This window comes from Lissotriton helveticus, chromosome 12 (assembly GCF_964261635.1).
Source record: "Lissotriton helveticus chromosome 12, aLisHel1.1, whole genome shotgun sequence".
In the NCBI taxonomy this organism is placed as follows: domain Eukaryota; kingdom Metazoa; phylum Chordata; class Amphibia; order Caudata; family Salamandridae; genus Lissotriton; species Lissotriton helveticus.
In genome coordinates, this window is record NC_136073.1 from 573,303,368 (window position 1) to 573,329,361 (window position 25,994).

At 48.0% G+C, this 25,994-nt stretch overlaps 1 protein-coding gene across 1 annotated transcript in view; it reads right to left on the reverse strand.

Moving 5' to 3' along the window:
- CSNK2A2 (casein kinase 2 alpha 2) overlaps window positions 1–25,994 on the reverse strand; it is a 529,051-nt gene that overhangs the window by 443,860 nt on the left and 59,197 nt on the right. The gene's annotated exons all lie outside the window — the stretch shown is intronic.

Here is a 25,994-nt window from a genome sequence, read left to right on the forward strand (position 1 = left end):
ATGTCAGGACCGGAGGCGAGGATTATGCTCCTTTAAAGATTGTCCACGACCACTTGAGCCATATTTAGCAGAGGCTTAAAGTAGAACCTTTAAAAGGTAGAGTCCGATGACCAATCCACTGCTTTCATAAGGTCCTCCAAACGTACACCAAAGCTAAACGTCTTTGAAGCCATCACTCCTCGTGCTGAATGTGCACCAAAAGCTCTCGTATTAATTCCCGCCCCCTGCATGATCCACCGCACCCAACGGGCTATAGTGGGGGAGGAAACTGCTTTAAAAGGCTTCTTGATGGCTATCAGGAGTTGTCGCTCGCCTGGAGGGCGGACTTCATTCGTGGCTACCTCATAGGCTTTTAAGCATTGCACCACACAGAGCTTAGGTGACTCTACAAAAGCAGGATAAGAAATTGTGCGAGTATTAGACTTAGTGCGTCTACTCACTGTGAAGGCAACTCCCTCGTGGGAGAAAACCCTTGCTGTAATATCCAAAGCTTGGACGTCTGACACTCTCCTGCAGGACACCAAACATAGCAACATCGCCAATTTGGCCGACGATTCTTTCCTGGAGAGTAAACGATTTGGTTGCCAAGACAACAATAAACTCATGTATAGTTTGGACGTGCTGTCCGTCCAAGCTCCGGACAATAGATGCTCAGCGTGTCTCGAAAGGCCCGGCAATCTCCGGTGTTGCCTGTAATCCGCCAGGCCATAAGCTGGAGTGAACCTTCCTCCACCAACCGGTTGATGAGCCACCTCCGGACTCAATAGGAGATGGGGAGTTGGGAGGAGTCGGATTAGAGAATCCCAAGAAAGTTCCAGAAGAACCGGAAACCAGACTTGCAACCTCCAAAACGGCGTTATCAGAACCACAGAGGCTCCCTGCCTGCGAACCTGGGCCGCCACCAGATGATCATGGAGAAGGGAGGAAACGCATATCCGCTCTCCTGTCTCCAGTCTTGGCTGAACGCATCGGATGCTACCGCCAGAGGATCCAGCCTCCAACTGAAGAACCGGGGAAGTTGCCGGTCGAAGCGACCAGCAAAAAGGAAGATTGAGAAAGGACCCCATCATTCCTGCAAATAACGAAAAATCTCTGGATCCAGCGTCCAAACACTGGCATCTCCGAGATAAAGGGAGTGCCAATCCGCCACCAAATTCTACCTTCCCGGTAGATACTCCGCCGTGACCGATATCTGCTTGGAGAGGCAAAACTCCCAAAACTGCTTCGCCATGTTCGCCACGGTCTTGGACCGAGTGCCGTCCAGGTGGTTGATGTACCGGACCGCCGACACATTGTCAATTTTCAGGAGAACCGAAGCTTGTACACGGTCCTTGGTCCAGCACTGGACGGCAAAGGAGCCCACCAGGCACGCCAGACAATTGATATGAAGCTGTTGCTCTTGAGGAGACCAACTTCCGCCAGTGGAGAACTCCCCACACCGCGCTCCCCAGCCTGCCCGACTTGCATCCGACTATCACCAAGTCGGGAGCAGAACCGAAGATTGCTCTTCCATTCCAGGCTTCCATGTGGGATAGCCACCACTCCAATTCCTCGCGTACCTCTTCCGTCAGTGGGTCCACCTGCGAGTATGTCAGGCCTTTCCGCAGATGATGCGCCTTTAAACGCTGATGGGCGCGATAATGCAACGGGCCCGGAAAGATCGCCTGAATAGAGGCAGAGAAAAGACCTACCAGGCGGGCTATCTGCCATAAGGAAGTCCCCTGCTTGGCCAGGGTCTGATGGATCTCGTGGCGGATCTTGGCCACCTTCCTGGAGGGCAGACTGAGCGAGGCAGAGATGGAGTCTATCACAAAACCTAGAAAGGAAGCCTTCTCGGTCGGGACCAGGAGGGATTTTTGCTCGTTGATTACGAACCCCAAATCCGGAGGCAAGGACACTGCCATCTGTAGATGGCTCCGCAGCTGTAAGGGGCACTGAGCCAGGAGAAGAATATGGTCCAAGTAGACGATCAAGCAGACCCTGTGCGCTCTCAAGTATTCCACCGCCGGCTTGAGGACCTTGGTGAAACACCAAGGGGCCGAAGAAAGCCCGAATGGAAGACATCGGAACTTGTAAGCCTGTCCCCGCCAAAGAAACTGGAGGAACCGCCAGTGCAGTGAAAAAATTGGCACCACCAGGTACGCGTCTTTCAGGTCTAGCCTCACCATCCAATCGAGTGGCAGGAGTACATCCCTGAGCAGGTGAATGCCCTCCATCCTGGAATGCCTGTGCACCAGCCACCCCGTTGAATTTCCGAAGGTTGATGACCGGCCTCCGACCCCAGTCGACCTTGTCCATCAAAAAGATATTGCTGAGGAACCCTGTGGGGTGAACCTCCGTCCGACACCCCGCCCCTTTGCAGAGCAACTCGGCCACTTCCTCGTCTACCATAGGTGCGTCTACCACACAGAAAACTATTGGACGGGGACAAATGTCCTGGCGAGGAGAACCATATAACTATCTGGAACCCTCTGACCATTTGAAGTACCCAAGCGTTCCAAGTAAGAGCTGCCCAAGCGGGGAAAAACTGCGACAGCCTGCCCCCAACTCGCACCTGCGCAGCGGGCAAAACTCACCGTTGGCATTTCCGTCATTGCCCCTGTAGCCTCCTCGGCCTCGGAAGTGCTGCCCCCTGGTCGGGTAAAAGTTGTTAAATCGCTGGTCTGTCAGGTAATGTCCACGTCCGGAGCCTTGCCCCTTGCCCTAGGGATGCTGGTTCGGAGCACGGCCGGGCGGGCAGCTCCTGCCCCGACCGGCCCCGCGGAAAACCCGAGGACCGAAGACCCTTTTGATATTTGCCTGTGCCTTATCCAAGGACGTGAAAGTGACGACGAACTTTCCCAGTTCCTTAATAAAAGGTTCGCCAAACAAACCCCCTTGCGCTGATGCCCCCGCCTCCGAGCATGCCAGATCCCCAAGCTTGTGTATGTATGTATGTATGTATGTATGTATTGTGACTTATATAGCGCATGTATCACCCGAAGGCATCAAGGCGCTTGCCTTGGGAACCAGTCCTGGTTTTTCCCTGTGAGATAACCCCTACTGGGTATCCCCAGGGTGAAAGCCAGGCATCCCGCAGCGGGTGGATCGCCGTAGTGGAGATTAAGCAACTATTGCCCAGAGTTGCAGCGTGGGACCCCATGATTAGAATAGGCACCGAGGCGAGAATTATCGAGTCCGTGGACATTTTGGGCTCAGGACCCTGCCGCGTCGGGAATTGAACCCTGGTCCCGGGCCAGACCTCTGCATCAGGGTCTGCCGCTCCAATCAGTGAGCCACACTCCTCCCAAGCTCCAAAGTTTGGGATCAACCTTTATCAAAAGTGATCTACGCCTCTCCGTCGAGAGTGCATAGTTCGCATTGCCCATAAAGCAAATTGCGCGCTGCACCCCAGCCTACAGGACTTCCGGGTCAATTAGGGAAACCGAACTACGGGCCTCCTCCGCCATGTCCAATATCTTCGTCATTGGACCAATGGCGTCCAGCAATTTGTCTTGGCACGCGCGCCACGATCTATCCCTTTCTTGGGGTCCTTAATAAACTTAGCCAGAAAGGTACCCATCTTCCCTTCGATCTCGGGAGTGAGTGACACTTTACCAACAAGGGTAGGCCGGGGGCATTCAGCTCGCAATCTACTCCGAGCCTCATTCTCCAAGGGCTTCCTGAGGCGAGATGCCACGTACAAGGCTGCCTTCTCCGCGGAAACTCATTCCGCCGACCTAGGGTGTACAAAATCATCTGGGTCCAACATGTCTGCTATTGCCGGCCTTCGGAGGGTCAGTAGTACCCGATGGCCGCCAAGACCTCGAGGAGCCTCATCGTCTGAAACATCCGGGGTGTCCCATTGCTGTGTTTGAGGTGAAGCCGGTTGAGGTTCCTCACTCAAAGGAGCGGGATCCTGGGGAAGTACTATGGGAGCCGTGTGCTCTGAGAAAGCCTGCTTAAGACGCTCGAAAGCATCCTTGTCAACCCCCCTTCACACTTTTTCTTGGGGCGACGGGGTCCCTGACCGTCTGTCTGGGCCGGCTCTGACTCTCCAGATGGTACCGGGCCACGGGGGGGGGTGGGGGGGGGGGCTGCTCCACCTTCACGCACATTTGCCCTATTTTGTCGGCCAGACGTTGCTCCATCGGAGTCACGAGTTCCGTGACCGCCTTATAAACGGAGTTGTCCACTTTATTATAAAAGCCGTCATCCCATTGCAAGTATGCCAAGGAGTTTTCCTCCTCATAATATTCGTGCTCCATATTAAAGTGATGCCAATCAATAATAATTAGCGTGGAACCAGACACTGGCAACATCAGGGAGCACACTTGCGTGTAGCGCGAGGAATCAATAGCTGAGGGTCTCTTAGGGATATATAATGGCCAAAGGCACAGCTTTAACGGAGCAGTCAAGCCCAGGACACCACAACTCCCACCAAATCCACCAGGAAGCAGCTGCCTACCAGTCTCAGATCGGGCGTGGACAGAAGACACTCTCACGGTGCAGCGCACCACTACCGACCCGCAAAGCGGGAGTGAAAAGAGACTCGGGGAACAGTACTGACCCAGGAATACTGGGCCATTTTATATGCAGCACGGGCACGGACAGAATCGAGTGACCGGAGTGCGCTTCGTTCGTTTTTTGACTGAAACGCGCTCAGAGGACCCTGAGTCGCTTCGCCCCCACAGCGCCCTCTAGCGGGAGGAGGACCGCACCATGGCCCCTGCACAATGAAACCACGCCACGTAAGGAGCGCACAAGCGTTCCCACGGCAGGTAGGGGATCTGTGGAAGAAAAACACAAGGCAAACTATCCCCACCAAAACCAATCCAAATAAGAGAAAAACACTGCCTCAAACAAGAAATAATGAAAAAGCATTTCATTATAGCCGCCAAGCAGCGAAGAATGAGGAAGTGCAGGAAGTAGCAAGACGATTTTTTGGCTGAGAGTCATGGACATTGTGAAAGGACTTCATAAGAGACTGTTTTTTCATTCCCTAGTGTTGTGGGAAATGTAGTTTATGTTACAAGATGGTAATAAGCTGCTATTGAAATTTTGTTAATAAATGCGAAGAAAGAATGAGCATAATCCTCGCCTACCGTCCTGACATAGAATTATACTTAGCTAGAATGAGGGAAGGAGTTTGGCACCGGCCTTGAGATATATAATGTGATGGCACTGAGAGCCAGCCGTCTAGTATGGCTCTGGGGTCATGCTAACTGTAATATCCGAACATCTGCAGCAAATAGTTTTATTAGGTCCCTCTTTGCTCTGCCAAAGAGCACATTTCTAACCCCACTGCACCTTGATATAGCCTTCAGGAAAACTTCTTGGAAAGTTAAGCCTGGGCCCTTGGTCTATTGGTATAGACTATGGATCTCGCACGCTTAAGGATCATATAGGGAACCCTGAAGGGAACTCTTGGCCACTCCTGGTACTCACAAAATTCCATGGCTAGTGCATGTTAGAACCCCAATGAGAAAGCTGGGGTCAGAGAAGATTTGGGTAGGGACAGAGGAATCCATCTCTAAAACGGACATTAAATGGGCCTACTGGGAGTATGCATATGAAGAAATTATCCATACCAGCAATGGTGTTCTAATTAAAATATTTACCAACTTCAAAATGCTCCCTGTGTATGAAAAGACGATCGACAAAATTACACCCCCTCTGGCTTGAAAACAGTTTCTATAATTAAGGTATCAGTCCCTTCCTACTAAAGCATTCTGTACCAATAGGGCCAGAGTACAACATAGGGGTGATGAGTGCCCTGCATGTGGAGGGCCTCCACGAGACCATACCCCATATTCTATTATTTTGCCCTGCTTATGACCTGCAGAGGAAACGAGCATTGGTGACGCAAATAGGTCTCGCCTATGGGTAATCTATTGTCTTTGGCAATTGGGTGGGGGTGGTGAATAGGATGACGTGTGGGGGTGGTGAATGGTAGGGCGGATTGATTAATGATACGTGCACATGCTTAATGGAACACCCCAAAACAATATATTTTCATTCCAGTGTCAGGATGTTAAAATCATTTTCAGAAGCAACGCATACAACCTATTACCTGCAAACAGTACGCAAAGGCATGCATTTAGGTAAGAACACACGTGAAAACCCCTGGCATCACACACTGTAAATACACCGGGCAGATGTCTAAAAGATTGTCAAAAGGAAAACAGCGTCCTTGGAGTAACAGTGCCCGACATTTGATTGCGGTCATTGAATGAACAGCAAAGGCGACGAGATAAGACAAACATCAACTGCCTTGCTAACAGAAAAGCTTGTAGCTACTTAAAACACAGGCGCTTGTCTGAAGTGCTCATTCCGAATTAACAAAAAGTGTCTAAAGCAGTAACTAAAATAAGACCAGTGGAAGGCTACAAGTAATGGGGCGCTGCTCTGTGAGAGTGAACAACCGCTGATAAGGAGGGAGAAATAGCAAAGATAAACCACTGGAAAGCAAGGATTTTTATAGGACACTTAAAGAAACAAATAAAAAGCAATGGGCCACAAAGTATATACAATATGTCTCGAAAAGACAGCACAAGCGCTGTCTAGGCTTGACCTAAAAATTGTTACTGCCATGTACAGGAACTTGGGTACCTGAAGCCACTTAGGATGTTAAGGACAGGTAGCTCTAGGTTTGTGGCATTCGCAAAAGACCTCATGGCTGCCTGGATCTGGCACTCAAAATGTATCTGAGTTAGTGGTCAGGAACCACTACGATTGTCATGTGGGTGGGCCCGGAGAAGTTTTATTTTTTTTCTCTCTCTCTGCTTAATAGATTGCTTTAATCAATCCTTTTTTGCATGCTTACTTTGCACTTTAGTATTCAGTATCTACCAATATTCCTGTGATTACATTTTCTAACATATTCCTCTTTAGCCATTTCTTAATCCAAATTCATCTGCACTGTATTATATGTGAACGAAGAGCCTAAACTAAATGAAAATGCCAGCATTTGTTAAGCGCACAGCTACCTCCGGAGAGGTGTCCCGGCGCTGGGGGCCGTTGGGAAGATTAAGCAAGCTATTGCCCAGAGTCACATGGTGCTGGGCTAACCTGCCGGGGATCGAACCGTGAACCCTGTGGTCCGGAGTCAGGCACCCTGGCTGCTGCGCCACACGAAAAACTGCAGTTCAATGCATAGTGGCCCACTGCTATTTTGTACATTGCCCTGGGCCCACAAGATTTAAAAATCTGATTCCATACGTTGGTTTTAGAAGAATTTATATTTTATTCGAATAGCTGCACTGTTTTGTACATAGTGTGCCAAGGGAGCACAAGTACACATATTTATTGTGATCCCATAGTATACCTCTTTTTTTTCGTTTGATGAGTGGTGTATCAAGCCCATATGTACATTGATATGTAGGTCTCATGCAACATAAGGTATTGTCATTGTAAAACTACGTAAGCATTGTATTCTGCGATAGGTGGGTCAGGGGAACCTCCATGATGCACTGCATGAAGATTGTGCTTTTAAGTTTTTTAATTTGTATGGCATTGATGGATATTGATTGAATTGTTTTAATATGCTCTTATTGTATTTGTGCCTTTATGATCCTCTGAGATCGAAATAAATGATGATGATGATGACTTAGCTAGAATGAGGGAAGGAGTTTGGCACAGGCCGTCAGCATCCAGTAACCGAGACAGAAGAATGTCAGTGTGAACTATTATTTATTTCAGAATGGGTTCAGCAGGAAGCAGCAAAGTGGGTGGTGATTGCAGGGTCGTGATTACTGCAGAAGGAGCAGTACAAACTGGGTCCAAAGGGTCTGTGGGGGAACACTGTACCAGCTGTGTCAGTCAAAGCTTTCAATGCTCTAGACCAATGGTTCTTAACCTGTGGACTTCTGTAAACCCCACTTAAACATTACTGGTACTTGGGCCCCCCACGGAATCACTATTGGAATCCGTGGACCACCACAGAGTCATTACTGGAAGCCGGGGACACCTGACTAAGCATTTTCGATGATATAAACCACAAAACGATACACTAAACAAGCATTGGAATAGCCAATAGGTCTCGCTTTTGGGACCGTGTAAGTATTTAGTTATGCAGCACAATATCCTTGGTGCAACAACGTCAACAGTTGCATGGCTAAATACTTATAAGGTCCCAAAGGCGAGACCTATTGGCTTCACCTCCACGTAGTGGGCTTTTGGCCCGTCCATTGCCAACCATTGCTTGCCTTTTTTCACTCTCATTTGCCAACTTCTTATTCACTGGCTTTCTGTTGGCTTCTTGTGGTTGCCCATCCCCAGGAGCACAGTTTATTTCCTTTAGTTTTGATATATTAGATGGCTTTATTTTAAGAATGTGGGCCTTGCCTTATATGTCCCACGGCCAGCCCCGCGACATTGGGGGCATTTGGGCTGGGAGTCTCACTCAGATGGGCCTCAAGCATAAGCAATTATCAATTGTATTCTGGGCATTTAATAATGCATGAATTGTACCTTTAAGCCTCAAACCCTTAAAGTGCTCAGTTCCTATCTGGACTCAACTATGAGTCTAAACTGTGTCTGTTCCTTGTTTTTGTGCTTCCTTATTCTCTTCCAGCACTCCCCCTGCAGGGCAGCGGTCATTTTAGGCCTAGTAGCTGAGAGAAAAACAATACATTCAGGTAACTGTGGCCTACCTGCTTGTGGTCTGTGTAAATGTCTTGTAGGTAAATAGGCAAAATACGACCTTATCTCTATAGAGACAGATAGCGCTCGACGTTGACCGATTTATTCTACACGTGAGCTGCTAGTAGTCAAGAAATCCCATTAACATTTGCTGGCTTATCTCAGTCCAAATTAGAAGCGTTTATTTTGCGGAGTTTTCAGTAGAGATCCGCAAAACATTATTCAAAGTGAATTTGATTTTTATATATGGCTTAAAAGATATGTATCTTGCCCTTCTTGGATTAGCAGTACTTTGCTTCAAATATATGAAGTGCATTTCCACGCATTTGAGGCAAGATGCTAGTATTAAATAAAAACACCCCCTCCCCGCAATCGGTAACCTTTGCTCCTGCATTGCGGTGGAAGCGGACGTTTGGCACGATGGACCCCGGTTGTCACCCACAGTGAACCTCTCAGCTGGCTCCGTGTCTGCCGCAGCCTTTCCTGCCAGTGAGCGGCCGCCGGGTTAATGATAGATCAACCTGGGCCTCAGCCTGCCATCAACAAGCCATCATGGAGGTGGCTGTTCGCAGCACACAGGTGAACTCATAACACACAAATTACAGTCTCACGCCCGCCTAATCGCCAGAATCATCTCGGGATCACGGTGGTTCGGGCCCCGTCTCTGTGGAGGCAAGGGGACTGGAGACTGAGCGGTCTACTGTGGGGAAAGGGAGGGCAAATCTGAAGCCTATTACAAGCATCGCTTATTGTCCTCTGGGCGCTATATATATATATAAAACATGCGTGCCTTTTCAAGCTGTACCAAGCTAAGGGAGAAGCAAGGAGAAGTGTGCAAAGAGATGCTGCCTGCGCAAAAGCGTGAAGGATTAAAATAATACTTTATTGCACAGCTAATAAAAACAAGCGCTTAAAGACCAGCGCGGCTGCGAAAGTGAAAGTACATCTACAGCTTTTACCTTACGTGAACGAGCAGCGGCAGGCGCGATAATGGCAAACAGATGGCGCCACTGCTCACTCCTGCAAGGTAAATGCTTTACATGCACGAGGGCTCATTGGAAACAGTGCAAAACATGCACAACTTTCTACAAAAGCCCAGAGTGTTTCCAAGAGGTCACTCCAAAGCAGCGCTTGCGCGCTGCATAGGCGAGACCTGTATATTTGTCATCAAGCAAATATACAAATAATGAAATATTTTATTTAATTCAGAAATATAAACATCAAAATTTTCATAGGAAGGTTGGAGCTTTTCTAAATTCAACTGAGGGTACTCATCTCCCATACTATATGAGGCTTGATGCACTTGCCCTGCTCCCATGTATCAATCTGAGAATACTAGCTTAGGTCCTGGTTTATATCTTGATAGTACGTATACTCCATCACAATGGCGAGGGAGTTAACGTTCCGCAAAGATAGAGGTCCGCCCATCCGATTTAGATGCAGACGGCCAATAGGTTTAATCACAGCAGGGACTCTTAATCTGCCTTGATTTAACCCTCCAATGGACCTGCAGAGTAAGGGCCATCAGAGGCAGACCTTTAATTCCGCCTGGCTGAGAATGGCGGAATTACAGGTCAGTATTCACTGCTCATCACTGACAGGAAAATCCTAGCAGTCTTTGTACGAGGCAATGGAAACTGCTAAATGCTCCCCCTTGCCAAAAAGAAAATCCTATTTGAGAATCTTCTTTTTGACATTAAAAAAGAAAACTGATTGGTGCAGAGCTCAGTCGTGTTGACCGGGCCCCGCATCAAACAGCGAAGTGCATTGGCAAGAATCGCTGTGACAGCATTCCATGTCAATGTTTTATAAATGAGTAAACTACTCCATCGCCCTGGCAGAACAATAGGTTATCCTCCAAGATATAAATGTAGCCCTTGATTTTTTGCCTCCAATTTCAAACTGCTTCACAATTACAGGATGTTATAACATTTTCCATTTTCCTTCTCCATTTGAATACACTTTATTAGTCTGTTAATATTTAATTTTTTCAGCAGTCGTGGAGCCAGCTGTGCGTACCCCCAGGAGTCCCTGAACCACAGGTTAAGAACTACTGCTCTATACTATGACTGTCCTTTACTATTCAGACTATGTTGGGATGTACTCCTGTACTGAATTAGTGCCCATGAAAGCCTTTTGCTCCCCCACTGTACTAGAGGCAACTGTGCTTAAGCTGTTGACATATTGGCCTGTGATGTAGGACGTCAGCAGCAACATCAATTATCAACAAAGCAAAACATTGCATCTACCACAGTAAAAATTTATATCAGCGCTTCTTAATGTTCTAAAATGGATACACACATTCAACCAATGCAAAGTACAATGCTCAGTTGTAATAGGACTAGAGATTAGGCATGGGCGGAGTGCGCAGAATTCGGGGATATAAAAACTCAGCTGAGTTCTGCAAGCGGCAATGTGCAGCACAAACTGCTGTTCGAGCTGATCTTCCTGCCACTCGGGTAGAAACTCTACCCGAGCGGCAGCTCAGACTTGCCCACTTACCATTGGGTGAGCGGGAGAAAAAACTCTGCTGCGCTATACGGGGCAGAGTTTTCTGCCCTCCGCTGAGTGCAGAAACCTCTGCAAACTCAAACAAAGCACAGTTCACCGCCCAGACTTACTAGAGATGCAAGGAGTGGTGAATTTATATGCCTAAGTGTTTATCTTATCTAGCACAGCCCTGTTGCTTTGCACTCTCTTTGGAGTTCTTGGATGCAATATATTTGGCAAAGAGCTAATGTGAAGTGGGAGCAGTTAGTCTAGTCCAAAGTGGATCTTTCGGCCAGACTGCCTTTGGACAGTAAGCCTTGTAATATTGATCTATGTACCAATGATTTAGCAGCAGGCAGAGTGTGCTTTAGACTCTCCAACAATCCCTTCATTCACTGCATTCCAATAAACATGGAGTAAATTAATTATCTTACAGTTTGATTGTAAGTGCAGGCTTCCCAATAATCTGCCCTTTGGTCTCAGCACTGTGTAAACTTCATTTTCATTTGAAAGCAGATGCCTATGTTTTGGTCTGTGAATTGTACTAGGTGCATTCCAGAACCTTGGCTTCTGGAATTGAAATGATTTGAATCAGCAACTGTGCTTACATAAATAGGGTTGGTGGATCCTATGCAACTATGGCAACAGAAGCAGCAGACTGTAACTGGCTGGTATGTAATGGGAGCATCATGAAGCAGATATGCCGGGCCCTTGCTTCTGTCCAGTCCAGCAAGTTACAAAGTTTATTCCTCAACTACTTGAGAATCAACAGAAAGGCTCTTTTTTTGTGGTAACGCCTTATCTTATTAACACTCAGTTTGTCGCGTTCGTTGTTGTCGCTAGGATGACGCCACGGTAGCTACATAGACGCCGGCCTTGTGCGCCGACATCTGGCGACTTGTTTTGATCTAGTCAACTGGTGTGAACGCTGATACACAGCAAGACCAGTGAATCACGCCTCTCGGGAGTCAACTATCGTACTGACCTGATGAAAATTTTGGATTTTTGGGAAATTCACTGTACAGTTTGAGCCGTTAGCAACACGGTCCAAGAAAACAACGAATGTGACACTAACAAGTGGGAAAACTACCGGAAGCGTTCTCTTGAGGATATCCTTACTGTATGGATTGATGCCTCGTATTTTTTTAAGTATGGACACCTTACAATTTTGGGACGACAGTGAACAATTACAAGGTTTGAGCGGTGTAGAATTTGCCCTGAGGAAGCCCCTTGTGGGGCCAAACGCCTTGGCTGTTTAGAACCATCATTTCACAATTGATGTGGCGGAAAGAAACTATTAAAGAGTCATCACTCTGAAATCAAAGAAGAATCCGTTTTTTATTTATGTGCCGTGCATTTAAGCTCTATAAACTTATGTTGCCTCTCTGTGCTTTTTTGTACCGTTCTATACACGACTTTCGACACCAGCAGCGCAGAGCCATGCAAGACACTGACCACGGGTGCACAAAACTAGGGCCCTGAAATGAAGTCCTTAACACTAGAACTCAGTTCACAGAAAGGGGATGATGGGTGGGGCGGTAAGGACTCCATAACTAACCTATGTTTCTTAATGATATATTGTTACCGAAGGTAAGTAACTTGTTCATCTGAAAGAAACAGTTATAGATTCCTTACCTTAGAATAGATACCCCAGCAATACCAACCCCGGAGGTGGGTCAGCAAACCAAGTTCACATCAGAAAGTCCGGGAGAACAGAACATCCAAAGAAGCAGTCTCTCAGGACTGGACTGTCCAGACAATAGTGTTTGGTGAACATCTGCAGAGATGCCCAAGTAGCTGCCTGACAGATGTCATTAAGGGGGATTCCCCGTCCCAAAGCAGTGGTAGCTGCCGTCACCCTGGTGGAATAGGCGCGCAGTCCCTCTGGAGGCTCCTTCATTGCCAAAGAATATCAAGCTTTGATGCAAAAAATGACCCACCTGGAGATGGTCCATTTGTGCACGGCCTGACCTATCTTGGCGCCCACCTAGCCAACAAAGAGTTGGTCATTCAACGGGCATTGTTTGGTGCGATCCAAATAGAAGGAAAGCGCACGTTTTGGATCCAGACGGTGGAGCCTCTCTTCCTCTTCTGAAGGATGTGGAGGTGGAAAGAAGGTGGGCAAAGTGATGGTTTGTCCAATGTGAAAGGAAGTAACCACCTTGGAAAGAAAGGAAGGTCTAGTTCTGCGGAAGACCTTGTCCACATGAACAGCCAGAAAAGGAGGCTTGGAAGAAAGCCCTGCTGGCAGAGGTGATGGCCACCAGAAAAGCAGCTTTCAAAGGAAGAAGCCTGAGAGAACAGTTATGTAGCGGCTCAAAGGGAGCGCACATAAGATATGTAAGAACCAAGTTCAAGTACCAATGGGGCATTAGAAAGGGAACAGGAGGAAAAAACTTGAGTAATGCCTTTAAGGAAGTGATTTACAACATGGGATTTGAAAAGAGAAGGCTGATCAGGAAGCCCTAAGAAAAGCAGAAATGGCCAAGAGGTAGCCCTTTATAGTGCCCAGAGCAGAACCCTGCTGGGCCAAAGAAAGGAGGAACAAGAGACCCTCAGAAAGAGGGGGAGAAAGGGATCCATAGCCTTTGCTGCGCACCATGCCACAATTTTGTTCTAGCTACAGGCGTATACCGTTTTAGTGGAGGGACGCCTGGCTGCCAAGATTACATCACAGACTTCGGGAGGACTGCTGCTCCTCAAGCTCCACGAAAGGAGGTGGAGGCTGGACAGCTTCGGGTTGAGGACCGTCCCCTGCTGCTGCGACAGAAGATCCTCCTGAAGAGGCAGTCTGATTGGAGGATCGATGGCCATGTGTAGCAGCTCAGGATACCAGACTCTTCGTGCCCAATCCGGAGCCACATGAATGACTTGGAACCGGTCGTGCCTGATCTTCAGCACACTGGGCAGAAGTGGGATAGGCGGAAAGGCGTACAGTAGACCGCAACTCCACTCGTGACGTAGCGAGTGCCGAATGGAAATTCCAAATTACAGAATTGCTGACATTCTGTGTTCTCTTCGGTGGCGAATAGATCGAACCAAGGCTCTCCCCACTGTTGATAGAGTCCTTGCACCACCTTCGAGTAAAGATGCCATTTGTAATCCATCATGCACATGAGGCGGAGCTTGTCCGCCCTGGTATTCAGGGAACCTGCCAGGTGCTGAACCACCAGGGATATGCCCTGATGCTCCAGACATGGCCAGAGGCGGAGAGCCTCTTAACATAGGGTCCCACAACCCCACCCTGCCTCTGATGTCTGCCTTGCCTATGTGGCTGCACCATTCCAGAAGTGATGCATCGGTCACCACTGTGAACTCTGGTTGGGGAAGGGAGAGGGATCTGCCGTCGACCCAATCGTGGTTCGTTAGCCAACACTGCAATAGGTGTGCAGTGCCCTCCGTGATCTGGACGCAATCAGACAGGTTGCCCTGATGTTGTGCCCATTGGAACTTCATGTCCCACTGCAGAGCCCGCATATGCCATCTGGCATGGTCCACCAGCAAGATGCAGGAGGCCATCAGGACCAGTAGCCGGAGGGTTATCCTGACCGAGACCTGGGATAGAGGCTGAAAAAACAGAATCATAGCCTGAATATCCCAGACTCGCTGTTCGGTAGGATAGACCCGAAACTGCGTTGTGTTCAGAACTGCTCCAATGAAGAGAAGCTTCTGAGAGGGGGGCAGGTGCGACTTCGGCACGTTGATGGAGAACCCCAGCATATGCAGGAGATTGACCGTAGTCTGGAGGTGGGAGACGACAGCCTGGGGCGAGCTTGCCTTCAACAGCCAGTCGTCGCGATAGGAGAAGACTAGAACCCCTGATCTGCGACCACCGCCATCACTTTCGTGAACACCCGAGGCGTGCTGGTAAGGCCAAACTGGAGCACAGTAAACTGAAAAGCTTGTGGCCTACCATAAACCGCAGGCAACACCGGTGGGCCGGCAGGACAGAGATGTGAAAATAAGCATCCTGCAAGTCCAACGCTACCATCTAGTCTCCAGGGTCGAGGGCAGACAGGACCTGAGCGAACGTCAACATCTTGAACTTCTCCTACCGGAGGAAGCTGTTGATGTTCCTGAGATCCAAGATAGGACGCAGGCCTTTGTCCTTCTTGGGCACCAGAAAGTAGTGGAATAGCAACCACGACCTACTTCTGGGACAGGAACGCGCTTGATGGCTCCTATGGCCTAGATTGCCGAAACTTCCTGTTGGAGAAGGGCCAGATGATCCTCCGACATGCGATGGAACGGAGGTGGCATGGATGGATGGGTAGTCTCTAAGAAGAGGGAGTAGCCCCTTCGGAATATCTGCAAAACCCACCTGTCTGGCGTGCTGGTGTACCAGTGGGGAGGTGATGGCGAATCCTGTCGCCCCCTTTCATTTGGTGGCCCAGAAAGGTCGGACTAAGAGGGTTTGGAGTTTGCTGCTGAGGGGGCTGTGGTGGAATGGCCTGCCCGCCAGCCCCCAGAACCACGGCGCTAGCCGCGCAGGGGCTGAACAGCTTGCGCTGGCTGGCCTGTGGCTCTGGGCAGGACGTGGTTGGGTACCCCTTCCTTAGCCAGGAAAGGGGCGAAAGGCAGACTGCGCAGGGCGGGTGGTGGAGAGTCCCAAGGACCTGGTCGTAGCCCGTTAGTCCTTAAAGCGCTCCAGCGCGTTGTCTGCCTTGTGGCCAAATAGGCGACGGCCATCAAAGGGCATTCCCATAAGGGTTGATTGGACATCCCCAGAAAAAACAGTCGTCCTCAACCTGGCGTAGCGTCGAAGGGCAACCGACGTGGGAATAGTCCTGCCTTGTGAGTCGGCAGTATCCAGCCCACAGTGGATGGTAAACTGCGCTGTGTCTCTCCCTTCGTCAACCGCGCAAGAGAGTTCAGCCAGGGCCTACTCCGGGCACTGAGGCATCACTTGCGCAACAGTATCCCAGACGAGTGGGTTTAATGGCCCAACAGGCATGCAGTGTTTACTGACTGCAGTCCCAAGCTGGAGTAAGAAAATATCCTCCCAAAATGATCCAGCTTTTTGGATTCCCTATCAGGTGGAGCGTTAGGGAATGCCTTGGAGGTGGAGGCTTCGAACACCAAGCTTTCAGGGGAGGGGTGTTGGGAGAGGAAAGATTGGTCGCCCGGAGCCGGGCAGTGGCGTCTGGCAATCATCCTATCCACTGGAGTCCCTGTGTTGGGCCTGGACCACGTGCATAAAAGGATGTCAGTGAGGGCTTCATTAAACAGAAGCAGGGGCTCCGTAGAGCTCACTGCCGGTTGAAGCACCTCTGTCAGGCGGTTAGTCCTGACTGCCAATCGTAGGTAGCTCGAGGTGAAGAGACTCGGCCGCCCTACGCAACACCACAGCGTAACACCTCCGTAGCCACGGTAGGAGGATACCACATTACCACATGCCAAGGTCTGATGAGGTATCCAGACCACTGGTTTCCCCAAGTTCCTCTCTCCAGTCTGGTTCATAGCCTAACTGGTCAGTTAGAGGGTCTCCAGACCTCTCCCAGACCTCCTCACCCTCTTCTGGCTGCCAATCTGGTCTAAAAGAGCCAGGGTAGAACAAGGCCATAAAAGTACCAGTCTGCACCGAATCTGGCGTCGGTCGACGTCGGTCCAGCTCTGCGTCTACATCGAGGTGAAGACCGGGGGTCGACGTCAGCTGGGGACACAGCCGAAGCCAGTTGCAGACATGGTGCTGGTGAAGGTGGCACAAGGTCGACCGGCGCCAATCCGGATCCAGGCCTGGCATTGAAGACCCAGGGCCCCCAGCAGAGTCCACGGGGCCCGAAGGCACACCAGCAGAGTCAGGCAGCCCAAAGATGGCATTCATCGCTTCGTAAAATTGACAAAGCTGGGCAGGGGTCGCTCCGAGTCCCGGGAAGGGGGAAAAGCCAGAGTCGACTCTTCAGGAGCCACACGCGGAGCCGCGGAAGGGGCACCACCCGTATTCCTCGTTGCGTCGGCCTACGGACAGGGAGAAGGCAAAGAGCAACAATGCTTCTTTGACTTCTTCTTGTGCTTCGACTTACCTGACCCCGAGTGCTAAGACTTAGGCGAAGAATGATGATGGTGACTCCGCGACCGGTCCCTCGACCTCCCACGCGACCTGGACCTCGAACGGCGCAGAGCTGACTGCCGGGCCTCGAAAAGCTTTCGGGACCGCTCCCGGAACGACTTCCGATTCATGATCCGGCAGTCAGAGCACGACTTGGGGTCGTGGTCACACTTCAGGTACAACAGGCACACGAGGTGCAGATCCGTCACAGACATCAGTCGGCTACAAGAACCGCAAGCCTTTAAGCCGGGCATCCCTCATGCACCAGAAGTCGAAGACTCCGCAAAAAAGGTGTCAACAAAAGTCGAGAAAAAGTCAGTCAAAAAGTGACTGGAGGTACCGCTCTCTACGGAACTGTGCTGGCTGGCGTGGAAAAAGAAAGAACTGACATCAGCACGATAGGGCGGCGTCCTTGTAGCTACCGCGATGTCATCCTGGTGACCACGATGCAAACGACGAACGTGGAGCCGACCAATGCCACCTTCCTACATGCAGGGGTACTGCGGACGAAAAACTTTCCTGATCCAGTCTGACGCCTGGGATTAATTCTAAGGTAAGCAATCTATAACCGTTTCTTTCAGATGCTACATTTAGTTGCCAGTTGCAATTTGTAGTGTTCACCTTTTCATCAATTGAGATTTAGTGAGAGCATGCCTTCTGCCACCTCTGTGCCGAATGCGGTAGCTACTTTGTGGGAGTTTACAAGCACTTCACAGCTTGTTCCCTCAGGGCATAGGATGGTTGGTAAATGGAGTGTTACGGCTGAGAATAATTTGCTAAATGTTCCAAGTGCAATGACATCTACTGAAATTCCTGCAGAAATAAAAGAAAACTATTTTATGAACCTCAGAAGTCTGAGTAATAAAAGACAATTATGGAGCAACTCCACCTGTCCTTGCTTACCACAAAACAGTAAACATTTGGTAACAAGACAAGTGAAAAAGAAAAACCCACAAAAATCAGTGCCCAAAAATCAGTGCCCAGAGAACTGTCCTGGGCTGCCAAGTCTATATGGGAAGAAAAAGCTACAATTTACGAAACAAATAACTAAATCCAAGACTGGAGAAAAATGCTGCCAAAAAGCAACCCTCTCGCCACTCCACTATACCAAGAGTCTGCTCTCGATAAGTACTTTAAGGGAATGTCAAGTTATAATTTGTAGGACTTCTGAAATTGCTGCGAACCATTAAAACATTTTTCTGTAAAACATGTAAAGGAACAGTCATGTTTGGTTTGAAAAGAAACTACTGAAGGGCAGCCATTATACAAGACCAATGATGTCGGACTTATTTCCACAGAAGTACGAAGGCCGCTGTGGTTGTGGAGTGGCCTTTTAAACTTTGTTGGTGGATGAAAGAATGTGCTGCAAAAAAAGTCTGAAAACACAATACCAAAAGCCCAAACAAACTTTAAAGTAGGTTTCTAAACGCAGCATCACAGTGACACATTTCATTAAATCATCACAAATGTCTCCCTGGTTCATTCCATTATTTATTTGAAGTAGATTATCGGCTTTATAAATTAATAAATAAGATTGTCTTTTTATTTCACGGATGCTAATGTGGAAACCAGTTTATGGTGTAACTAAATTACTGCAATACAAAGATGCTCTTTAGATCCTAGCAGGGAAGACTCATCTGGATGACAAAGTCAAAGGTCTATGAGGAAAACAACAATTTATGCATAGCGTTGCTGAAACAATTTCACATTCTAATAACTGTTACGCTCAACAGTAGTCAGCGTGCAGAGAAGGTGCAGGCTGGAGAAGGTATTTCAGGCACACGGCTCAACAGTAGAGATTGCAGCTGGCTCAGGCAGACAGTGTCCAACAGTCACAAACCACACGGAAAAATGGCTAAGTTTTTATTTATGTTTTTTTTTTAAATAGCTAAATTAATAGCTTTGTCATTTACAATGCTAATAGTTATAACTTTCGCAAATGTGATACCTATAGCAGGACGAGACAAGGATGCCCACTGTCAACACTACTCTTTATATTGGCCCTGGAACCACTTGATTGCAATACGCTGCTCAGACAAAATACAAGGCATTGACATTCCAGCCCGCAACCTCAAGATAATACTTTATTCAAATGACATACTTCTTACAATAGTCTCATCATGGAACTCCAAGCATCCGCCTTCTCTGGGGCCTCTGGTTACAAAATTAACGCGAGAGCTGCAGTCCGTCGAAAGCTCGCGCCGCCGGCCTGCGACCAGGAAGTCAGGCAGGGACAACCGGAAACAGGAAGTAGGAGGGCGGGAGCCTACCCCGCCTCCCACGGAAGAGCCGCGATTGTTTAGAGCACCGGAGCAGGCAGGAGCCTACCCTGCGCCCCGGTGCCGAAGAAGGGAGGAAGAGTCCTGCTGCTGGTGAGAGCCGCTGCACCAAGGAAGCCGGTGAGTGTGGCTTCGCCTTGTTAGGTTGGGCTGCGAGGGCGCCGGGGTGTGTGTGTGTGTGTGTGTGTGTGTGTGTGTGGGGGGGGGGGTGGGTGGGTGGGTGGGTGGGTGGGTGGGTGGGTGGGTGGGTGGGTGGGTGGGTGGGTGGGTGTGTGTGTGTGTGTGTGTGTGTGTGTGTGTGTGTGTGTGTGTGTGTGTGTGTGTGTGTGTGTGTGTGTGTGTGTGTGTGTGTGTGTGTGTGTGTGTGTGTGTGTGTGTGTGTGTGTGTGTGTGTGTGTGTGTGTGTGTGTGTGTGTGTGTGTGTGTGTGTTTTGTGTGTGTGTGTCTGTGAGCAGCTGACTTGCTGGGAGTATGGGAGGGAAGTGCACGGCGCAGGACGGAACGTGCGCGTTCGCACACACAAATCCAGGGAAAAATCTCATAACACCCTCTTGTCCTCCTTCCCTTCTGACAGGCAACATTAGGTCTCCAGCTGTACCAGCTCGACCTAAAAACGAGTCCATAGGGCAACCTGGGAAAGGCACCATCTTACATGCTTCTGGCATAATGAATAGCGGCTAAAGCTCACACTAAGCAATGATGGTGAATGTGGGCATGTATCGCTAGTTAGTGTAGCAAGTGCAGGAGCACCATGGCCCCACCTTATTATGGCTGCATTTATTCACCAAGTCAGGGGGGGGGGGGGAATAGGGGGTGTACATTGACGCTTGAAGGCGGCAGGATAGTGGCATCAACAATTTCACTGTGCCCCAGCTTTGCTTTTTAGCCATACCTCTCACTCCACTAGCAGTGCGTTCCCACTGGTTTGCACTATCAAAAAGGAGAACACCATATACTGTCTTTCGACCACTGTTATCCAACATGTGAGAGGGGATATGGAGAAGTAATTTGTGAGTTATTTTATGGTTATTCACGATGGCGCACTTTCATTATCGTGGGAAAATGGTCATCAACACTTTAAAAACATTGGACGTACTGCTGCAACAGCACGAAACGTATTTCCCTAAATGGAAGACATCGTCTGATCCACTTTAAATATCTAATTAGGGTCTACTAAACTCCAGAGAGATTGAGCAGATACGGCCTCAGAGAAGGGTCTAGGTGTTGCAGCAAACAGCTGATTTTATGCAGCTAGCATGGACTTGCCCGGATAGCTAGGTTTTGGGTGCTGGTATTTAAGGAGTTGGAAGAGGTGATTGAGCTAGACCTCACACCGGAGCCAACATTGGCTCTGCTGCTCTATTCTAAATGAATACCTATGGGGGTACGCAGGTTAGTTGACATGGGTTTGCTGCTATCCAAGCGCAGAGTGGTGATTTGCTGGTCGAGAGGAAAGACCTGTATTGTAGCACTCGAACAGAGAATTATAGTGACCTTCTCCCTCCCCACAGTAGACCTAAGAACTTTGGGGCGATGTAAAAAACATATAGGGGAACTAAGGATGGGAATGGTACATCCACTGAAGGGGTGCATCAAGAATCGAGAGAGACCAGTTCTGATGTATTGCACAGGAGTGGGACTGGTAGTGGTAAAGGGAATTGAGAACTGCAGATTGAGGCAATATGGAGAGAACCCATTTGTTCTCTCCAGGGCATCTTCGGAATTGGTCCCGGGGCAGGGAGGAACGTCATGGGCTGGTGTGTGGTGCAGGCAGAGAACGAAATGTCATGGGATTTAACTTACCTGCTGCTTTTTATTAAACTGTGCTGTATGATTTTTTTAAACTATTTGTTATTGCAATTCCCATATTGATGGAACGGAGTCTTTTGTTTATTGTGAAAATAAATAAAAATAAAAAAATACTGTAAAAAGACGTAACCTGCTCGTCAAAGTGAGATTGATAACAGTTGGGTGAGACCCGGAGCGACACGACAGGGACAACTTGTTCTACGGCCTATAGAAGTGGTTGGCTTCCTCAATCTTTTCTAGACATGTACAGCAGCAATGCTGTGGAGAATAGCTAAAAGTTAAAAAAATAATAATAAAATGCTATTATAGCGCTTTCTTTGAGGTCATTGGGAAAAGCCGTATGAAGTGAGAGGGATGTGGGACTAATCAGGGAAAATGGGCAATGGGGAATGAAGGAGCTTGAGAAAAATGAGCCCAAAAGGAAAAGGGGGTAAAGAGGAGAGGGAATGGGGTGAAGTTGAAGGTGAAGGTTGCAAACAGCATGGCAAACGTAGGACACAAGTAGAGTCTTTAAAAGAGCAAAAAAAGACAAAGGTTTGGGAGGGATAAAACGACTGGTGGCTGAGTGAATGCCAAAGTGGAGGCAGAGCGATGGCTAAAAAGGAGAGTGAGAAGGAAAAAGGAGGAGGCGGGTATAAAGAAGGCAAAAGGAAGAGGGGCCAACAGAAGGGAGGGAAGTAAATCACAAAAACGGCCGTGCCACTTGACCAATAACGGCTGCGGGGAACAAATCTGTTTATTTTTTATAAATGAAAAAAATACATTAAAGTATGAGCTTCCTTTCTTTTTTAAGCAGCCAATCATGCAGCGCAATTCAGGTTCCACGTTATAAAATTATTACACAGGAGGAAACGTTTTGGAGGGTATTTTTTAATCAAATCCCATCCCTTCCTCTGCAAACGACATGGCCTTGTCCTACTGAGTGATGAAAATGGGACTGGGTTCATACAAGTTTAGGGAGGTTGTTTGACTGACGGAGAGGGTGAGCAAGCGAGGCTTTTTTTGTTTTGGAATTGGTTCCCCCGGGTAGCCACTTAATGGTGGCCACTAGTTGTAAGACCTCACCCATTCCACGCCTACAACAGATGAAGAAAGAGGACTTAAAAAAAAGCAATGAAGGACTTTGAGCCTGCCAAGAAGCCATATTCAAGCAAAGACTGCCAGCATTCAGGTGAAGGAATTTTTCATAGTGACATTTATGCTGTTCAGTTAAAGAAAGTCAGTAAAAGAAAGAACAACAATTTCGAGAGAGTGGTTTCTTTGGAGCAAACATTCAAATATGTTTAAACACATTTAGTACAATAGATGCTCAGCCTGACGAAGCAGTTCTTACCAGAAGGGTTCCGAAGACAATATTTAAAGTTTGCTGAATACCTCCCCATTGGGTTTTTTTAGGTCTTGCCTAAGCCATCGCGTTAACGATACTTTGGCGAGATATTAAGTAAGGGGGCTTTCAAAAGTGCTCCCAAAGTCTGCAGGCGGATCGGTTACAGTGCATGTGCGCTGGGCGCGCGCACCATTTGTCCGCCTGCAGCCTTTGGGAGGACTTTCGTGACCGCTTTGATGTTCTCAGTGAGCCGCGTGGCCCCTGAGAACATCAAAGCAGCCGCGAAAGTGCTCACCATTTACACGCGCACCACTCGTGCTCCCCCCCCCCTCCCACCTTCACTTTCCCTGCTGGCATTCCCCCCTCCCTTCTCGCCCAGTCCTTGTTTTTCTTGTTTTATTTCTGTTTCCCACAATTAGTGAGTGCTAAAGAAATAAAACTCCACTGGTATAGCAAAACAATTCTTTAATTGTCGTTTCTACTCTTACTACTGATCACAAAATATATTTTAGAGCTTAAGATTTTCCTTTTTTCAGATTTTCATTTATTTGTATTGTGGAATTTTATGTTAAGTGTACACACATTTATTTATGCAGGCGGAATAGAAATAAAGTGTACTTTGTTTACATTTTTAAACTGTTTTTCAGCATTATTCCGAAACGAGTACGTTTTTGGGCCGTAAACATGAAGCCACTACATAGATTTTTATAGCTGTGGAAACATCTTACTTCTCTGGCACGGGCCACAACTTCCTTTCTCTTTGTGACACAGCATTGATTTATCCCTCAGCCCCAAGGATTAGTTTGGTGACAGAATGATATCCCTTGCTGCCACTGCAGGACAAAGCACACAGAGTGTGATTACCCCTTAACGCCTGTGTTGATTGAAGCTAATGAATTTCTGGGCCTATCCGAGAGTGAATGTTGTCTGACATTTGGGATACTCCTGCAAGAAAGTTAACCTGAACAGGAGCCTTTTTAATTGACGTGTCAGATGAAAGCTTAATTAGAGCACTGCACCTTCTTTACTTTTTCACAGATATATATATTTGTCCTATGCTTACAGTTTATTTCCCTGAATCTGTGTACAAGATACAGCAGTAAAGAGCTGTAGTGTTGAAAGAAATATGTTACTTTAACTTTTAGCAGCTATTTTAAGGACTCGGGTAGAACACTCATAGCGGTCTCTCTGTGAAAGATCTCTTGTGGACCTCAACTGAAACTTACAGTAGGCTTAGAGCCAGCTCTAGGCTTACATATGGGTGTTTGCTTTATTCTTGTGTTTTTCAAACCCTAGAGCATATCCACCTTACCATCCTTTTGATTAGCTGACTTGTATCCTTCCTCTGCTCATATTATAGGAACTACTTCTTTTTCCTTGAGCACTCCATGAAAGTGCATGTATTTTTGTGTTCCGTCACCTAGGCTGCACCCTCCCTCAAATACCCGCCCCAGCAGCTCTTCTGTTGCTCCCCTACACCTCGTGGTCACAGCACGTGCTTGCATTTTTTTGGGGGGGGGGACAACTGCCATTTGGTGCCTGCCACGCCACAGTCCAAAAAGTGTTTGTGAGGCTCTCTTGCTCTCACCCCACCCACGACGTTGCTCACCTCAACATACCCTTTTTTACCGCTCTTCACTCTTGCGTTCCAGGAAATACATGTTTAATGCCATTTTAGAGTGTCCAGCAATGCCTGTTGCCTTGTTTCTCTGGCATCCTGTTGCCCCATCTCTTTCCCTTAACGCCTCTCTTCCTTGTCTCTCCCTCCACTTTCCCCTTTCTCTCACTCCTCCGCGGCACATTCTTCTCCTCTGTCAGCATCCCTTCTCTGATCCCTGCCACCTCCCTCGGCTCCATCTCTCTGCAGTGTTATTCATTTGTGACCGCTTTCCATGTGGCTAAGGCTTGGCACAAACAGATGCCTTTTCCTCAGCAGATCAGAGGACATTTGTGTCCCTATGTGTAATGAGGTGGAAGTGCGCGAGCAGCACAAGCTATGAAGTGACTGTACCTTCCGCGGCAGAAGCTCGGGAACAGCGAGCTCCTCTGTCACCCTGGTGCGCACACGAGCAGTCCAGTTTCAGCACTTTTGTCGGGGCTGCTTTTAAACCCCAGTCCAGCCCAAAGGGCAAATAACTACAATGAAGCGCGTATTCCCTCTACAGCTTTATGCATCACTGCCAGACCAGACACATGGAATCCTACATTAGTGGTGACTCCACCCTATGACATTACATGTTACAGTAAATCATGCGCACAGAGCATCCTGAAAAACAGTGCATACTGCTGATATGGCATCAAGCATGTTCGATGTAGTGTTAATTGGTGGTTGCTGTTGGTTCAATCGGGTGGAAATGAAACATCAAGTCTTCAGAGCATACCTAGTTTACGCGTGTGTCCCCTAGAATGCTGTCCTTTACTTCTTTGTACAAGGTTGCAAGGTTCTTCATTTAACTGGCCAGATGTAGTATCTATCTAATCCATCCATCTATACTATCTAATCCATCCATCTAATCCATCCATCCATCTAATCCATCCATCTAATCCATCCATCTAATCCATCCATCTAATCCATCCATCTAATCCATCCAATCCATCCATCCATCCAATCCATCCAATCCATCCAATCCATCCATCCAATCCATCCAATCCATCCATCCAATCAATCCATCCATCCATCCATCCATCCATCCATCCAATCCATCCATCCATCCAATCCATCCATCCATCCATCCATCCATCCATCCATCCATCCAATCCATCCATCTAATCCATCCATCTAATCCATCCATCCATCTAATCCATCCATCTAATCCATCCATCCATCCATCCATCCATCCATCCAATCCATCCATCCAATCCATCCATCCAATCCATCCATCCATCCAATCCATCCATCCAATCCATCCATCTAATCCATCCATCTAATCCATCCATCTAATCCATCCATCCATCCATCCATCCATCTAATCCATCCATCCATTCATCTAATCCATCCATCAATCCATCTAATCCATCCATCAATCCATCTAATCCATCCATCAATCCATCTAATCCATCCATCAATCCATCTAATCCATCCATCCATCTAATCCATCCATCAATCCATCTAATCCATCCATCAATCCATCTAATCCATCCATCTAATCCATCCATCCATCTAATCCATCCATCCATCCATCTTATCCATCCATCCATCTAATCCATCCATCCATCTAATCCATCCATTCCATCCATCCATCTAATCCATCCATCCATCTAATCCATCCATCCATCTAATCCATCCATCCATCTAATCCATCCATCCATCCAATCCATCCATCCATCTAATCCATCCATCCATCCATCCATCCATCCATCTAATCCATCCATCCATCCATCTAATCCATCCATCCATCTAATCCATCCATCCATCTAA